The following is a 17,607-nucleotide window of genomic DNA, read 5'->3' on the forward strand; positions in this document are numbered from 1 at the left end:
AGTTTCTCATATAGAAACTTTGATCCAATTATCTTGACTATAAAAAGAGACTTGAGAAGCAAAACTTAGTTTCAGACTTTGCTCAATAATGAGAGGTTAAAAACTCCTTGGCTACAGATTTGATCTTAAATCCTCTGTCTTATAAATTCATACTCTTGACCATAAGAAGACTGGCATTGTTGATGGAAAAAAAGAACAAAATATTTTTAGAATTACATCATTTTTATAAATGAAGACTACAATTCCATTTAAACTTTTTCATGAATAAATTTCTTGATTTTCAAAATCAAATTAGGAGAATATGATGCAGGTGTAGCCCCCTTTAAGATTCCTTGATTTGATTACAAGATCTGGCTAAACCAGTTTGGGCTATCTGAGCTAGTTTGGGTTTTCAGCCCCCATTCTAATGATCTGAAATTCCTTTTTGGGGAGAGACAGAAGGAGATAACAATAGAGAATTCCTGTTTGAGTTACAAATATCTCTGGAACCTCTTGATAACATCTCTGTGCAAACATTGTTTTGATGACTCTAGTTATGTATATAAGAAAGGTTGAAAAATGGAATCTTTGCATTTGGTGTATACCAGCCAATGCCCATCAACTGATGTCCCCTTGCAGGCAGTCTGGTCTTCCTGAAGGCCAAATGTCTGTCTATCCCTTTACTATCAATAAAGACTTTGTTTCCATACAGCATTGAGTAGCAAATTAATTTGCTATAGAACCCTCGTGGTGGTTACTTTGCGAAGGAGAAAAGGAATTGACCCATCTCAGTTTAGAACCTCAGTTTACTCCTCTTCAAATATAATTGGCAAATTATATATCACTGTAATTGAATTAGAATGGTAGTGGAGGAGGATTTGGGTGGGTATATACATTATTAAAGAATGATAAATTTGTATCTGGAAAAGAAAACTTTGACCACAAAAAGGCTTTGCCAAATAAGTTTCCCTTTTAAATATATTTATTAATCTGGAAGCCCAAAGGATTCATATAGTTACAAATGGCCTAGATTTTAGTATTTTTTGACAATTCTTCATAATATCCTTGTGGATGAGAAAGAAGTGGTCATCTAATCTTTAACTGAAAATTTCAAGTTAAGGAAAGCTACAACACTCCCAGAAAGATCATTCCACTTTTGCATTGTTTTTCAGTTAAGTTTAAATCTACTGCTCTGAATTTTTAAAATGTTTCTACTAGTTTTTTTCTCCTGGGGCCAAGCAAAACAATTCAAATCCTTTTTCTATACAACAGTCTTTCAAATACTTTAAGATGCCTATTTTATGCCGATTCTTTGTTTTCTCTTGTCCTCTTCTTATTGGTTGCTTCAAAATAATCCCTTTGTCAAATTTTATGGCTGACATTTCATTATATCAGAGTTAATTTTTCTATTTGAGAGCTCTAGAATTTCAGCTGACCTTTGTCTCTAAATGCTATGAAAATTCCCAAGGACATGCTGAACTTAAATTGCTATTATATTTATTCCTGAACTTGGAAGAACCCATGCACCAGCCCAGGTTCCCTTCTCAAATTATGCTTCTTTTCTTATTTGAAATTTTCTATTCTATAATATCTTTTCCACTAGGATTCTGTTTCCATGTTTCACTATGGTCAGTAATTGGTAGATCTATCAAAATAAATCTGACTGAGAACAATCAATATCTTTCCAAAATGAAATCTATACCTTTTAATTTTATTTATCATTAATAAAAAATGAAACATAACAAACTGAGAACTTTTAAATTGCTCCTAAATTATTTCCAAATTCAAATTTCGCTTTTGGATTGATATTTCCATCTTGTGATGTCCCTCTCATTCATCTCTAATTTCCAGATAGTAAAAACATTGTACCCTGAATGCCAATCGGTACCTTTCCAAATGTCAATAATTCCTTGTAGAAAAGATAAAGATATGTGGCTAGCTTGTGTTATTCTATTACTATTATATAGTTTTGTGAAGTTACAATTGTTTGGTTATACTCAAAGAGATATTTTAATGGGGTGCTGTTAATTTGGAAGATGCCCTTTACTTCAATGCCAAGCACTTGTCCATAGTTCTATTGGATTTAATATTTTACTGAAAATTATGGATTAAGGCATAGGGAATATGATTGTTTGATTTGTCAATGGCACAAAGGAATAAAAATTTAAAGATTAGGTAACAGCATTAAGATCCAAAAATATTCATTGGTATGAATATTTATCTAAAATCAGTCACCAAAAGTATCTTAATTGTCAAATCTAACTGCTTTTTCCTTAGTGTTCTTCTTCTCTGACCTTTCTGCTATATTTAGCACTGTTGACATTCTCCCATCACCATTCACCAGGACACTCCCTACTCTTTAGTTTTCATGACACTGACCTCTCCTTCCAACCTGTATAAACCAGGCCTTTCTTAGTCTCTTGTATTTGCTAATTTTTCTTATAATACATTAACTATTGTTGTAACCCATGATTTTATTGCTTCTTTTCCCCCACCCCCTTCTATACTCGGTTGCTTGGTAGCATCATTAACTCCATGAATTCAATTATGAACTCTATGCAGAAGACTCCCACAACCAACATACCCCCAAAAGTCTTAAGCTTATATGGAGACAGACAGATAGATAGATAGATAGATAGATAGATAGATAGATAGATAGAGATAGAAATATACATAAAACATATAGCTTTAGTTTCTCTTCTGACCTCTGGTTCCTATCATGAGCTGTCTATTGGACATTTAGACATTTTAGACTAGATGAATCTTTCTTTTGGATATCTTAAACTGAATTTCCCATAAGCATCTCAAGCTCCATGTGTACAAAACAGAACTCATATTTTATCCTCAAACCTTCTCTTTAAATTCTCTGTTACTGTTGAAGACATCATTATCTTTCTTTGGTCTTATTCTTGACTCAAAATTCACCCTGCATATATAATTTATTATCAAATCTTGTAATTTCTACCTCCATAACATCTTTCATATGTATCTCTCTCTTACCAGTCATATGACCACCACCTAGTATAGTTCATAATCACCTTGCCTGTTGAAATAGCCCATTAACTAGTTTTACTGTCATAAGTATTTCCCAATTTCAAACTATTCTCTACTCACCTAACAAAGTACTATTCCTAAAGTTTAAGTTCAGCCAAGTTCCCTTCAATTCAGTAAAATGCAATGGTTCCCTGTTACTTCCTGAATCATATATAAATTTTTTTTTTATTTTCCATTTTAATTTCTCTTCAATCTTGTCCCTCCATCTCTTTTAAAGCAACTTTACTCCTCTCATATACTCTATTAACCAGCTATTTTAGCCTACTTCATTTTCTTCATAAACAATGGTCAATCTTCTATCTAACCTTGTATTACTTCTCTCCCATATTGAGGATGTTCTCTTATCTCTTCCATCTCTTCTTTTCCCCAGCTTTCTTCAAGACTCAATTCAAACTCTACCATCTAGGATGCCTCTTTCCTCATCCTGCAATATTTGATCTGTTATGAAATTTTCTTCATTCTTCTAGCTTTTATAAAACTCCATTGTTGACAAAACAAATATATTTCATATTTGACTGAAAAAGTCTTCAGTGAAACAGATGGGGAAAGTATAAAAAATTGATTTCTGATCATCTAATTGAACTAAGATTTATTATGTGCTCCCAGTATATAAGAAAGTGTGCTAGGTGCTAGTTTGTTATTTTGTTCATTTTGTTGTGTAGTGAGAATAGGCCTAGACATATATACATAGTAACTCCCTATTTTATTGACTAGTTATATGGAATTTGTTATGAGAATTAGCCAGAAATAATCAAATTTCATTGATTTATATTTCCTGGAGACATTTTTCAAATGGTGGTATGCAATTTCATTGAACTTATAAAATTATCTCAACTAATTGTACCTGGGTACAAATGATATAAATACCAATAAAATAAGTACAAATAAAATAATTTTTAAATGACAGAAAAGTTTAGTTCCATAAATACAAATGAATGAAACTTTCACCTTCATCTTCTTAATTTTCCTAAGTGACTACCCTTCTCCCTATCATTTGGAATCATAAATACAGTCCCTTTTTAATAGCATAATGATTTAAGGAATAATAAATATTCTACATCTATCAGATTGTAAGATAGAATCAGATTTTTGGAATTGTATAGGAACCATAACAGTTTTAATAATCACTTGTTGAATAAAAATAAATGAATATATTTGGAAAAAACCCAAAACATTCTTCCTAAAATATCTCTCATAAGTGATCATTTTTTTTGTTTGTTTAAATGCTTCTAATGAAGAGGAAAGCTCTATCTGACAAAGCAGTCCTCTAGGACTGATCATATTTATTCCAATCTCTCATTCACAGTACAGCCTATCAAATACTTGAATTAAATTTGATATCTTTCTTATATCTCTTGTACTATCAATGATCCTCCTATAAAGAGAAAAAACTTATCTTTTTTTATATACAGAGGAAAGCTTATCAAAATCTTTCTTAAAATATGGTGATCAGCCCTAAACACAACCCTTAAGATATTGTCTGCCCATAGCATGGTATATTAGCATTATCTTTATTATTTACAGAAAGCTATATCTTAATGTCCCTTAAGATACCATTAGGTGTTTTCCCCCACTGTTGATCTATAGTAAACTTGTAGTTCAGTAATACCTCTAGACCTTTTAAAAACAAAGTACTATCTAACCATGTCTCACCCACAAATAAATCTGGTTTAAAATATCACTTTATAATATTAATTTAATTGAAACAATACATATCATGGAGAATAATTTGAAACATATAGTTTGAATCACAGTATTTGAATCAGAATTGTGGGAAATTAAACGCTAATTCAAACTTATCATTTAATCCATCCATGTAAAACTTTCCAAACATCATTTATGATCCAAACAAATAATCCAATCACTTGAATAGAACTCTTCCACAAACTCAATGTTATTATAGTTTGCCATAAAACAATTCATATTCTTGAGTGGCTCTGGAAATGTCACTATGCAAAGAATCCTAAGCATTTACATGTCTGAAGGCTTCTAGCAATGGAGAGGGATTTGGGAGATAGCTAACTGGTTTTATGAAAATCTTCCCAGGAAATATAATCTGTCATTTAATATGCCTTTAAAGGAGTAAGGTCTTCATCCATGCAAAAATGTTTATGGGTCATTACCAGCAGAACCATAGCATTCTGAAAGCCATTTCCCAAATGCAATGAGATCTGTTTTAAAACAAAACAAAACAAGACAAAAGTTCAATGCAGTCTCCAAATAAAGGTCAAAGAAGCCTTTAACTGGCTGTTGGCTTTCATGCATCAATAGTGATGTTCTATTACATATTAAAAAAAATAAAATAATGAATGGACCAAACTTTGATTATGGATTTGTATTTTTAATCTGGAAGGTCAGGCCACTTTGAGCCTGTTGGTAAAGAATAGAACATAATTTAAAAATAATCATGCTTCATGAAAATTGCCTTTTACATGTTACAGAGAACAATTATAATATTCTTCCTTCTGGATACAAACAACAACTGTCTTTTATATAGAGTTTTAAGATTTGCAAAGCTCTTAAAGACAAATGCTTTTTTTTCTCTGTCTTAAAGATGAGGACACTGAGGCAGTCAAAGGTAAAATAACCTGATCTAAAGTCATACACATAGTAAGTGTTTGAAATTGAATTTAAACTCATTTTTCTACCTAAAGGACCAACCTATTATCAATCTATACATCTATACACACATGTGTATATTCATGTGCACACATATATACATATGCATCTCTGTATATATACACAGATATATATACAGATGTGTACATATTTGTGGAAAGAGAGAAACAGAGAGAGACAGAGAGAGAATTACAGAGAGGGAAAGAAAGAGACAGAGACATACACAGAGGAAAACATCTTTATTGTTATTAGTTGCTGTGTACTTATAGAACTTGTACTGCAATATATTCTTTTAATTTCAAAACTACCAAAAAGTCTTTCCCTCCTTTCTACTAACAATTTCTCCTTAGTGTATAGCTTTAGGTATTGTTTTTCTTAAAACAAAACAAATCAAAACTATGTTTTTGGAGAAAGGCCAACAACTTCTCCAGGCATCCCAATTTTGATACTTTCTTTTCAAATGTCATGTGGGAGCTGATTATTTATTTAGAAAGCAAAAGTTCTTTCATTAGTAATTTCTATATTTGATTTTGTTTTTAATAGTAAAAAGTAATCCTTCCAGATTTTAAATCAAATGAAATCAAAGCTGGTGATAGAAAATCAAGCCAAATTGTATTTTTCAGATCAGAGATTTTCCTAATTTTTATTCTAGTTAAATTTTCACTGTCATGAATGACAAAATTCCTCTTTCCTAAACAATAAACTTTACATGCTTTTGGGCCTGAAAAGTAAGTTCTAATGAGACCATCATAACTCTGGCTCCAAACTGGATCCAGAGAGAGAAAAGACCATCTGCTACTGTCAGAAGCCCATTTATAATCATACTCAAAAGGATCAGCTGCCCCCGTCTTCTTAATACTACTCTCAACTATAGCTAAAGAATCAGAATCCAGCCCAGAATATCTGACATTTTGCTAGAAAGAGGAAGTAAATGTGAACAATATCAAATTAGGATAAAACAGAAAAGCATATGAAAGACATTTTCCCCCAATTATACCAGTCTTCACCACCACAACAATAGCACATGTGCTCTAGCCCATCAGCATGATGGCAGAAACAGGTTCAAGACCCTGGAAATAATGACATTCTTTAAGAGATGAGAAGTACTGATTATTTTTAAAATAACTGTTTTTCTGAAATTCACTTGACCTGCTATAAAAATAAAAAAGGACAACCTGGATTCAAATCCAGAACCTCTCCAAATCCAGGGCTCTTTCTACTCCAAGGAGAAACTATCCCATTATGAGAAAAGATAAGTGCAAAAGTTCTTCTCCAACCCCTGGTCTTTTTGGAAATGTATCATTTATTGATTTAAATAAAGTAATTTTATTTTGAAACACATCAAAGATTAAATGAAAGATATTTGCTAAATGTATACCCATTGAAATATTCAGCATAAACTGAGTATATATTTAAAAAGAAATTTGGATTGTCTAATAATGAAAATAATAGGAATAATGATAGTTGTCATTTTATAGTGCTTTAAGTTTTTCTTTTTTTTTTGCCAGTATTATACTCTCATTGGTATTTACTGATACAGAGAATATTTTCACAGAACTGAAAAAAGGACAGGCTTGGTATGAAAAAATAAATTTAAAATTCATATTTCTCACTTTTATCTTCCCTCACAGAAATTTCTGCTCTACTTTCCTTATAATCCTTCTCTAGGGCAGCTATATCCTCTTCTGCCTCAAAGAACTCTCTTTCTACATTAGTTTCCCCAAATACCAATGAACCAAAGATATATTTGGCAGGGACACGTAGGTGGTAAAATGGATAGAGCAACTACCCTGAAAAGAGGAAGACATGAATTCAAATTCAGCCTCAGACACTAGATGGGTAACCCTGAGCAAATCACTTAATCTTCTTTGCCTCAATTTCTTCACCTTTAAAATAATCAAGAGAAGGAAATGGCAAACCATACCAATATTTTTACAAAGAAAATACCAAAAGAAGTAACAGAGTCAGACATCACTAAAAATGTTTAACCAAAACAACATAGTTGGTATTCTTATATGATCCAGTTGAGCCCAGACATCAGCAAAAGGCATAGAATTATTCAACATTCATATAGCCCACTATACCTTGGTCAGTTAATCCTAGTGAAAGACCTGCAACTAATGAAAAAGTTTGAGAGGAATGGGGCATCAATCCACAAACTGAAAACTATGGGGATGATGACAGAATTGACATATTTGAGAACTATATCACCACAGTACAATAATCAATATGGTTAAGAGTCACCACCATCTGGTTAGTGGGCTTGAAGCAAATAATGGTTATCTCTTAAGTCAGCTGTTCATGGTAGGTTGTATCAGGAGAGATGAAATGGAAGTATGGGAATCAGATTGATCTGGAATTATGTTAGATCAACATTCAGGGCATTATCAAATTGGAAACAGACAGTGATGGAAGATAAAATTGGCTGATAAAGGAATTCAGATCAATCTATGTTGCGTATTCACTATTACAGATTTTCAGACAGGTGGGTTCATTGTCTACCATGAAGAAACAATCAAAGTGTTCTAGGATGACTTCTGTAGGAAGGGGTTTTAGAGTAGGAGTGCTTAGAATAGAGTTATTGGGCTCAAATACAGGAATGAAATCCTGAGGGGCCAGGTAAATGGAGAAATTTAACTAAGCCCTCTTGCCCTAATCAATTCACATATGTTCTATCAGTAGAGAGGTAGAACCAGAGTCAGTTACATCACCAACATTATAGAAGACCAAAAAGCCTTGAAGCCAAAAATCCTATGCCCTGATCAGCCAGCTTTTCAATGTTATCCAAAACCAGGTGGATGATTTCCTTGCCAAAAATGTATGTTCCTTACCAGTAATCAACTATTTAGGATGTTAGAGCTAGCAATAGATTCCATTATGAATTTCAATAACAGTTGACTCAAATATTTATATCATTTCTTTTTGTGGTGGCAAAGAATTGGAAATTGACTGGATGCTCATTTATTAAGGAATGACCAAACAAGTTATTGTATATGAATATAATGGAATTCTATAATGCTTATAAAAAAACAAGCTGGTGGATTTCAAAAAAATCTTCTTACACAAACAGATTCAAAATGAAGTGAATAGAACCAGGAAAAGATTATGCAAAGTAACAACAATATTATATGATAATAAACTATGAATAACTTAGCTCTTCTCAGTGATACAGTAATTCAATGCAATTCCAAAGGACTCATGATGGAAATTGCTAAACATATTCAGAGAAAGAACTGATTAAGTCTACATGAAGATTAAAGTTTAGTATTTTTATTTTCTTATGTCTTTTCATGTTTTTTGGGGTCTGCTTCTTTCTCAACAAGATTAATATGGAAATGTTTCACATGATTTTAGATAATATAACTTATTAAAATTTTATGATCTGAGGGATGGAGTAGAAGAAGGAGAGAAGGAGAAAATTTGGCATTCAATTAAAAAGTTGTTATAAATTGTCTTCACATTTAATGAGAAAAATTGTGATTACAAAAAATAACAGTTGATACTAGGTCTATAAAACTCTTATTCTACTCCAGAAGGTATAAAAAGGAATCATCATCTCCCCTAGTAGTATTTTCACTTCCATCTCACCATCAACCTGGGTAGTATGCTCCAGGAAATACTGCTCCTAGCAGGTTTTTGATGAATTTGACAATCTGGTCAATATGGATAGAGATGTACTTAGACATGATACTAAAAGTATACCATAGCCTGCTGGACTAGGAAGAAATCAAGTGAAGTATAATACAATATTCTTACTATTTAATCATTAAGGAATCTTAAAGGAAATAAAACAACCAAAAATCAAAATCTTAGTCTAAAATTTAAAAAGCACAACAATCTTCGGAAAGAGGTGCCATTATGATTTCCATTGTACAGATGAAAAAACTGAGGCAGATGGAGGTTAAGTGATTTGCTTTGGGTCAAATAAATAGTGTCTAAGGATATAGTCTAACTATTTTCTTGCCTCTAATGCTAACACTTTGTACACTATCTAATTGCCTCCAATGACTTTGCATTATTTGATAATAACTATAAATATCTTCTCACTCATTCTCTAGTTTGAATTATCTTTAATCTCTCTAACAAGTTTAGGTCCCTAACTAAACTAAAAGGGAGGTTAGTTTATGGCTATATATAGTTACCATTGTGACTATTCCTGCAACAGAATTTGTTGTTTTTTCCCCTTTTAACAAATGCATTTTTATTGTTGTGTGGTACTCGTTGTTGCATAATAGAAAAGCCCTTCTTCCTGACCTCACAAGAGGTACAATTATTCGCTCTGATTTTTCCTGAGAACACTTTTAATTGGCTGGTGAACCAAAATTCCATAGATATACTGTAAGGGTCCAAAGAAAGGTCAGGCAAGAGCAATTGAGGTGGAAGTAGACCAATGGTCTTTATCCCCGGATATGCTTAAGAGTTGAGTACTTAGAGACTTCCTTTGTGAGTGGGACTTCCACCCATGGAGGGAACCTAGATCTCGCTTTGAAGTCTTGGTCAAGTTCAAGTTCAGGATGTAGACTTCATTGTTGATTGGCTTGTGTCTGTGACCTCATTCACTCTATATAAGCTCAAGACAAGAAGTGCCCTTCCCTTTTTTTCCCTTTTTCTCTTCTCTCTTCCCCTTTTCCCTTCTTACTACCACTTGGAGCCTGGACTGGGAGGTTGATACTAAGGTATGTACAGGAGGTCATAGGGTAGATGTGATTTATGGGAATAAATTTTAAGATTGCTGCTCATTTAAACTCTCAGGTGTTCTGTTATGCTTCAGCTACTTTCTATGAGATAGTAGCCAGAGGATTCTGAAGACCTCAAAATAGAGATAAGATTGATCATATTATATTTACCAGATTTTCTCTGATAGGCCTAGGAATAAAGACAGATTAGCATTAGTTAGGGAGAGTAAAATAAAACCCTAACAATACACAGCAAGGACAATCTGTGTGTCTAAGGTCCTATTCTTTGTCTATCTCTGTATCTATCTGTGTGTTTCTCCAATATAAAATAATACATGATAGATCCATTAATATATAATACATGGTGTACATCTATAACATGTATGATGGATATGCCTATTCTTTTCCATATCTACTCCATCCCTACCCTTTTTCAAATACTATATCCTGCATATTTTCAGGTTATATATTCATTTCTAAGTATAGGTCCTTTTTGTTCCTGGTGCAAAAGATCTACTATTTATTTTTATATGTCAATGAAAGACAACTCCTCAAGTTACTTTCCACTCTAGATTCTCTTCAATTCAGCCATCAAAGTAACTTTCCTAAACTGCAGGTCCAACCAAATTATTCCCCACTCAATTAAATCAAATAATTTCCTATCAACTCCAGGATCAAATATAAAATTCTCTGTTTGGTGTTCAAAGACAACCACTCCCCTCCTTTCCAATCTTCTAAGAGCTTCCTTTCTGCCATATAGTCTTCATCCCAGTGAAATTGGTCTAACATGAAATCACATCTCTATTTTGAACATTTTTTCTGGCTTCTCCCCACTTCTAGACTACTCTAGAGTACTCTAATCTCTGTCTACTGGCTTACCTTCCAGGCTTTTAGATTTGGATAAAATCTCATATTCTGCAGGAAGTTTTACCAATCCATTTTAATTCTTTATTTTTTTAATAGTTTAATAATTATATATGCATGAGTAATTTTACAGCATTGACAATTACCAAACCTTTTGTTTTAATTTTCCCCTCCTTCCCCCCACCCCGAGATGGCAGGTTGACTAATGCATGTTAAATATGTTAAAGTCTAAATTAAATACAATATATGTATACATGTCCAAACAGTTGTTTTGCTGTACAGAAAGAATCAGGCTTTAAAATAGTGTACAATTAGCCTGTGAAGGAAATAAAAAATGCAGGTGGACAAAAATAGAGGGATTGGGAATTCTATGTGGTGATTCATAGTCATCTCCCAGAGTGCTTTTGCTGGGTGTAGCTGGTTCAGTTCATTACTGCTCTATTGGAATTGATTTAGTTCATCTCATTGTTGAAGATGGCCACATCCATCAGAATTGATCATCACATAGTATTGGTGTTGAAGTATATAATGAAATCCATTTTAATTCTAAAGCTTCCCTCTGTTAATTATTTCCTTCTTTTCCTACACATAGATTAGTTGATTTTTATTTATTTACCTCACAAGAAGTAAAAACCTAGTTTTTGCAGAAAAAAGATTTTGGAACTTAACATTTAAAAAAATGTTTAAAAAACCTTTAAAAGAAGGGGGTTAAAAAGAAAAATACACTGCATGCTTTGTGAGGGCAGGCACTATTTTTTGCCTCTTTTTGTGTCCCCAGGTACAATGCCATGCACAAAATAAGTGCTTAATAAATATTTATTGATTCACTGACTGACTGAATGACAGAGAATAAGATGGACTCATTTATTGCTGGTGCAATTCCAAACTTGCAGAACATTCTGGAGCATAATTTCAATACATAGTAGAAGTTATAAAATAAGAATTTCTTTTGCTCCAATATTGCCATTGCTCAGAATATATTCAGAAAATTTTATGAAAAATATCACAAAGAACTATTTATTTTGTAATTTTCATAAGAGCATTAACTGTAATAGGAAAAACAGATAAAAACAAGAAAAAACTTATTCAATAAAACCATGTTAAAATTATATTACTATAATGTAACATAAGACAATTAAAACTAACCACATGAGAAATAGAAAGAAATTAGGAAACAATGCAAAGCAAAACAAGAACAAAAAATAATACTACCTAAATCCTTAGAAGAGGGGAAGAATGTGAATGAAATAACAAAGACCCCCAAATGAAGACTTAGAAATGACTAAAAAATTATAAGCTGTATAGTATACACAGAAAATTGAAAGAAGGTGAGTTTTCAAGGAAGTGTGGCTTAATAAAAAATTAACGTTAGAAACAAAAAAATGTGGGTTCAAGTCCTATCTTTGAACAAACATTGCCCTTGTAAATCTGGGCAATTTCCAACTTTTCAATGTTCCAAGTAATTCTAGAAAATTATGTTTCAGAGTAAGTTGCATCATGTATTGGTAAAAGCGTTTCCTCTTTAGGGAGTTCCCTATAACATTAAAATCATGAATCTAGGCTTTATCCCTAACTCTTATCTGTTGAAATTAATTAGGGCAATTAGCACAGTGGCTAGAGCACTAGACCATGGGCCCTGGAGTCAGGAGGACTTGAATTCAAATCCAGTTAGCTGTTTGATCCTGATCAAATCATTTTTCTTATCTTGCAAAAAAAAGAAAAATAAATGGATTTAAATGCAAATAGTTACTAAAGTTACTAAAAGCTAAAAAATAAACAAATATATGTATGTATGTGAGGTAGATCAAGGTAAATTTCCACTTTCACTGGTGCCATGATATATAAGTTGAGTTTAAAAGGTTGATTATAATTCAGTAGCAAACAGAAGAAACATTGGAAACATTAGAAATAAAACTAAAAGCATGATGATAGACAAGGACAGTGAATACAAATGATGAATAACCTATTTGGGCTAGAATAATTATATCTACTTGGTCTGAGAGTTCTTTGTTCAACATTGTAATCAGATCAGCTGAATAGGAAGCTTTGGGGTTTTTTTACCTAAAATTTTGGCTATCAAGGTGTCAATAATTTTCCAAGATATTTTCTGTCCAGTTCTCTAAGGTAATAGTTTTGTGTAAAAAGGCCACTTTTTTCATGACTGTCACTTTGTCTCCATTCCCACATACAATGTCCAGTTAAGCCATCATCACCTCTCACCTCGATGACTATAATAGTCACCAATAGTCTTACTGTCTCTTTATTCCAACCTCAGCAATCCTTCCTTCACCCAAATGTCAAAATAATTTTTCTCAAGTACAGGTTAAACCTTGACACTGTATTGTTTAAAAGAACTTTAGTGGTTCCATACTGTTAAGAATATAAAATTCAAAGTTTTTGTTTTGATATTTAAAGGACTTCACAGATTGCTTTCAAGTTTACCTTTCAAATTTTAACTTATATTTCTGGCCATATTACGTCTTTTATATACTCAAAGTTTTAGACAAACTACCAAACTAGGGTATTAGCTGTCCTGCAGATTTGACATGCTGTCTTCACTACCTATGCTTTTAGATAGGTTGTTCTTTATGCTCAAAATGTACTATAAAAGTATCTAAAATAGCATTCAGAAGAAATGACACAAGAAATATCTCTCATTTAGCTTCAGGGCAGTGTGTGACAGAGACCTTCTTGGACTGAAATAAGAAAGCTGAATGGATGTTTAAGGATGAATTCACAATAAATGGAAGGGGCAGCCAATTAGTAGCTGCCATTATTCTTGGCAACTAGGAAGTAAGATCATATTTTGTTTTGTTTTGTTTTGTTTTTGTTTGTTTGTTTTTTCTGTTTTTTCTGTCAAAATTGAAGGACTACAAGAGTTATTTGTATCATGTAATTTTTGGCACCCTGTTATCCCACCTTAGGTACAACACTTTATACTTACTTCCCAAACTTAGTTTTATTTTTTCCCTTCAAGACTCAGATCAGACAATATATTCCATGGATTCTTTTCCAAGCCACTCAGAAGAAAGTATTTTCTCCCCAAGCAAATTGTCTTTATCCCAGTTCTCTCCTTTGCTTCTATCACTCACTACAGAGTACTATATTTTCTTTTATCAATAAATCTCCATTACTCTCCTTATAGAAAGCAATATCCTTGAAAATAAATATAGTATGTGTGATTTTGCTATCTTTGTGTTCTCAGGGCCAACAGCTGTTTCTAGAATTTAAAATATTCAATTAAGATTTGGTGAATAACTAAGACCTTTACAAAGGGCACAATGTGTGTGTGTGTGTGTGTGTGTGTGTGTGTGTGTGTGTGTGTGTGTGTATAAATAGAGAGAGAGAAAGAGAGAGACTGAGAAAGAGAGAGAGAGAGAGAGAGAGAGAGAGAGAGAGAGAGAGAGAGAAACTGAGAAAGAGAGAGAGAGAGAAAGAGAGAGAGAACGCATAGATAAATATATAGACAAACAGACAGGCAGACAGATAAACTTAATGCAAACTAAGTTCTGTGGTCCAAGTTCTTAAGAGTGTACAGGGATGGGAAAGCAATTAGAAAATACAAGATTTAATGGAAAAAATATTAAACACTTTTTGAAGCAGAAATTGAGATTACAAATGTAAAAAAGTGAGGAAAACTCTGATTTTAAGAATATTACATTCTATTAGGATGATACCATGAAAGTAAGGGAACTAGGACCAGCAGGAAGGAGTTTTTTAATGAGTCACATAAATTTTACTATATTTTCTGTTCTAAATGACAATATCAAGAAATTTTAGAGATTTCAGCTTTTGGGATAAGAACTCACTGTTTGACAAAAATTGCTGGGAAAATTGGAAATTGTTATGGCAGAAACTAGGCATTGACCCACACTTAACACCATACACCAAGATAAGGTCAAAATGGGTTCAAGACCTAGGCATAAAGAATGAGATTATAAACAAATTAGGGGAATATAGGATAGTTTACCTCTCAAACCTGTGGAATAGGAAGGAATTTATGGCCAAAGAAGAACTAAAGATCATTATTGATCACAAAATAGAAAAATTTGATTATATCAAATTGAAAAGTTTTTGTACAAACAAAGCTAATGCAGCAAGATTAGAAGGGAAGCAATAAACTAGGAAAACATCTTTGCAATCAAAGGTTCTGATAAAGGCCTCATTTCCAAAATATATAGAAAATTGACTCTAATTTATAAGAAATCAAGGCATTCTCCAATTGACAAATGGTCAAAGTTTATGAACAGACAATTCTCAGGCAAAGAAATTGAAACTATTTCTAGCCATAAGAAAATATGCTCCAAGTCATTATTAATCAGAAAAATGCAAATTAAGACAACTCTGAGATACCACTACACACTTGTCAGATTGGCTAGAATGACAAGGAAAGATAAAGCAGAATGTTGGAGAGAATGTGGGAAAAGACGGACACTGATACATTGTTGGTGGAATTGTGGATACATCCTGCCCTTCTGGAGAGTGATTTGGAACTATGTTCAAAAAGTTATCAAACTGTGCATACCCTTTGATCCAGCACTATTACTACTGGGCTTATATCCTAAAGAGATTTTAAAGAAAGGAAAGAGACCTGTACATGCAAGAATGTTTTTGACAGCTCTCTTTGTAGTGGCCAGAAACTGGAAACTGAGTGGATGACCATCAATTGGAGAATGGCTGAATAATGTGGTATGTGAGTATTATGGAATATTATTGTTCTGTAAGAAATGACCAACAGGATGATTTCAGAAAGGCCTGGAGAGACTTACATGAACTGATGCTGAGTGAAATCAGCAGGATCAGGAGATCATTATATACTTCAACAACAATACTATATGATGATCAATTCTGATGGACGTGGCCCTCTTCAACAATGAGATGAACCAAATCAGTTCCAATAGAGCAGTAATGAACTGAACCAGCCACACCCAGCGAAAGAACTCTGAGAGATGACTATGAACCACTACATAGAATTCCCAATCCCTCTACCTTTGTCCACCTGCATTTTTTATTTCCTTCACAGGCTAATGGTACATTATTTTAAAGTCTGATTCTTTCTGAACAGCAAAATAACTGTTTGGACGTATATACATATATTGTATTTAACTTATAGTTTAACATATTTAACATGTATTGGTCAACCTACCATCTGGGGAAGGGGATGGGGGGAAGGAGGGGAAAAATGGAAACAAAAGATTTGGCAATTGTCAATGCTATAAAATTACCCATCCATATTACTTGTAAATAAAAAGCTATAATAAATTTAAAAAAGAAAATTTAGGAGCTACCTCATAATTAAGAATATATCTTAACATTTCTCTATTTAATTCTAGATATATTAAAACTTCTCAAGAATGGAAAAAAAATTTGAGTTGGAGGAAATAAGTATGTTTCAATCCATATTGATGACATTTTGATGGAATATTATATGCATTATTCTTATTTAGCATATAAAGTCACAAAGAAATTAAAACTATTTTTCAAGACTGCTAGGGAAATAATACTTGTGGGTTTGAAATCAGGAGGCTTGGTTCAAATCCAAGTTCTGTCTTAGTAAGTTGCTTTCCTTTTCTAGGCCTCAGTTTCTTCAGTTTAAAATGAAGAGACCAACTAGACTTCTATGATTCTGTGATCCTACTTAGTGTCTTTATACAGTTGCCTTTAAAAATATATGTTACATAGTATTTTTAATTTAAGTACTTAATTCTGGCTATTTGAAGTCTCACACAACTTTATCCCCAGAAGGACATTAGCAGCCTGCTCAGAATCCAGCAGTAGTTCCTGCTTTCTTTTTATTGACTCTTTCTTGACCCCTTCTGTGCTAACTACATTTTGGTCCGGTATGACTCCAAGCCATTACATATTTGGAGTTTCCTCCCTTTAACACTAAGCAGCACAGCTTGGTTTAACTATACAAGTAACCAATTGCACAGCAGGGCCTCAGTTGCCTTGTTTATTTAGCTATGAATTAGCTTTGGGTTGCCTGTGGAATTGTTTCTTTTCATTCTCTGGAAATGTTACCCTACCTGCTCCTATTGCCACACAGAGACTTGTAGCCTACAGGCAAAATTATCCAATGGAATTAGCTCAGCCAGCTTTCATTTATTTTTCCAATGGATTTTTTTAAACTTCCATTGGTTTATTGTTCCAGTGTTTTCCTGCCTGATTTCCCTAAGATAATGTGTAGCAATCACTGGAAATATCCCCCGCTATTACTAAAGCTGTCTCTGTTTCTTTCTTTTTGTCTGTTTCTGTTTCTGTCTCTGACTCTGTCTGTGTCCTTTTTTATCTGTCATTCTTTCTTATTTTTCTTTCTTTCTCCTATTTTCCTTCATTCCTTCCTTCCTTTTTCCATCTTTATTTCTCATTTTGTTCTTTCTTTCTCCTGTTTTCCTTCTTTCCTTCCTCCATCCTT

This window comes from Sminthopsis crassicaudata, chromosome 1 (assembly GCF_048593235.1).
Source record: "Sminthopsis crassicaudata isolate SCR6 chromosome 1, ASM4859323v1, whole genome shotgun sequence".
Classification (NCBI taxonomy): Eukaryota; Metazoa; Chordata; class Mammalia; order Dasyuromorphia; family Dasyuridae; genus Sminthopsis; species Sminthopsis crassicaudata.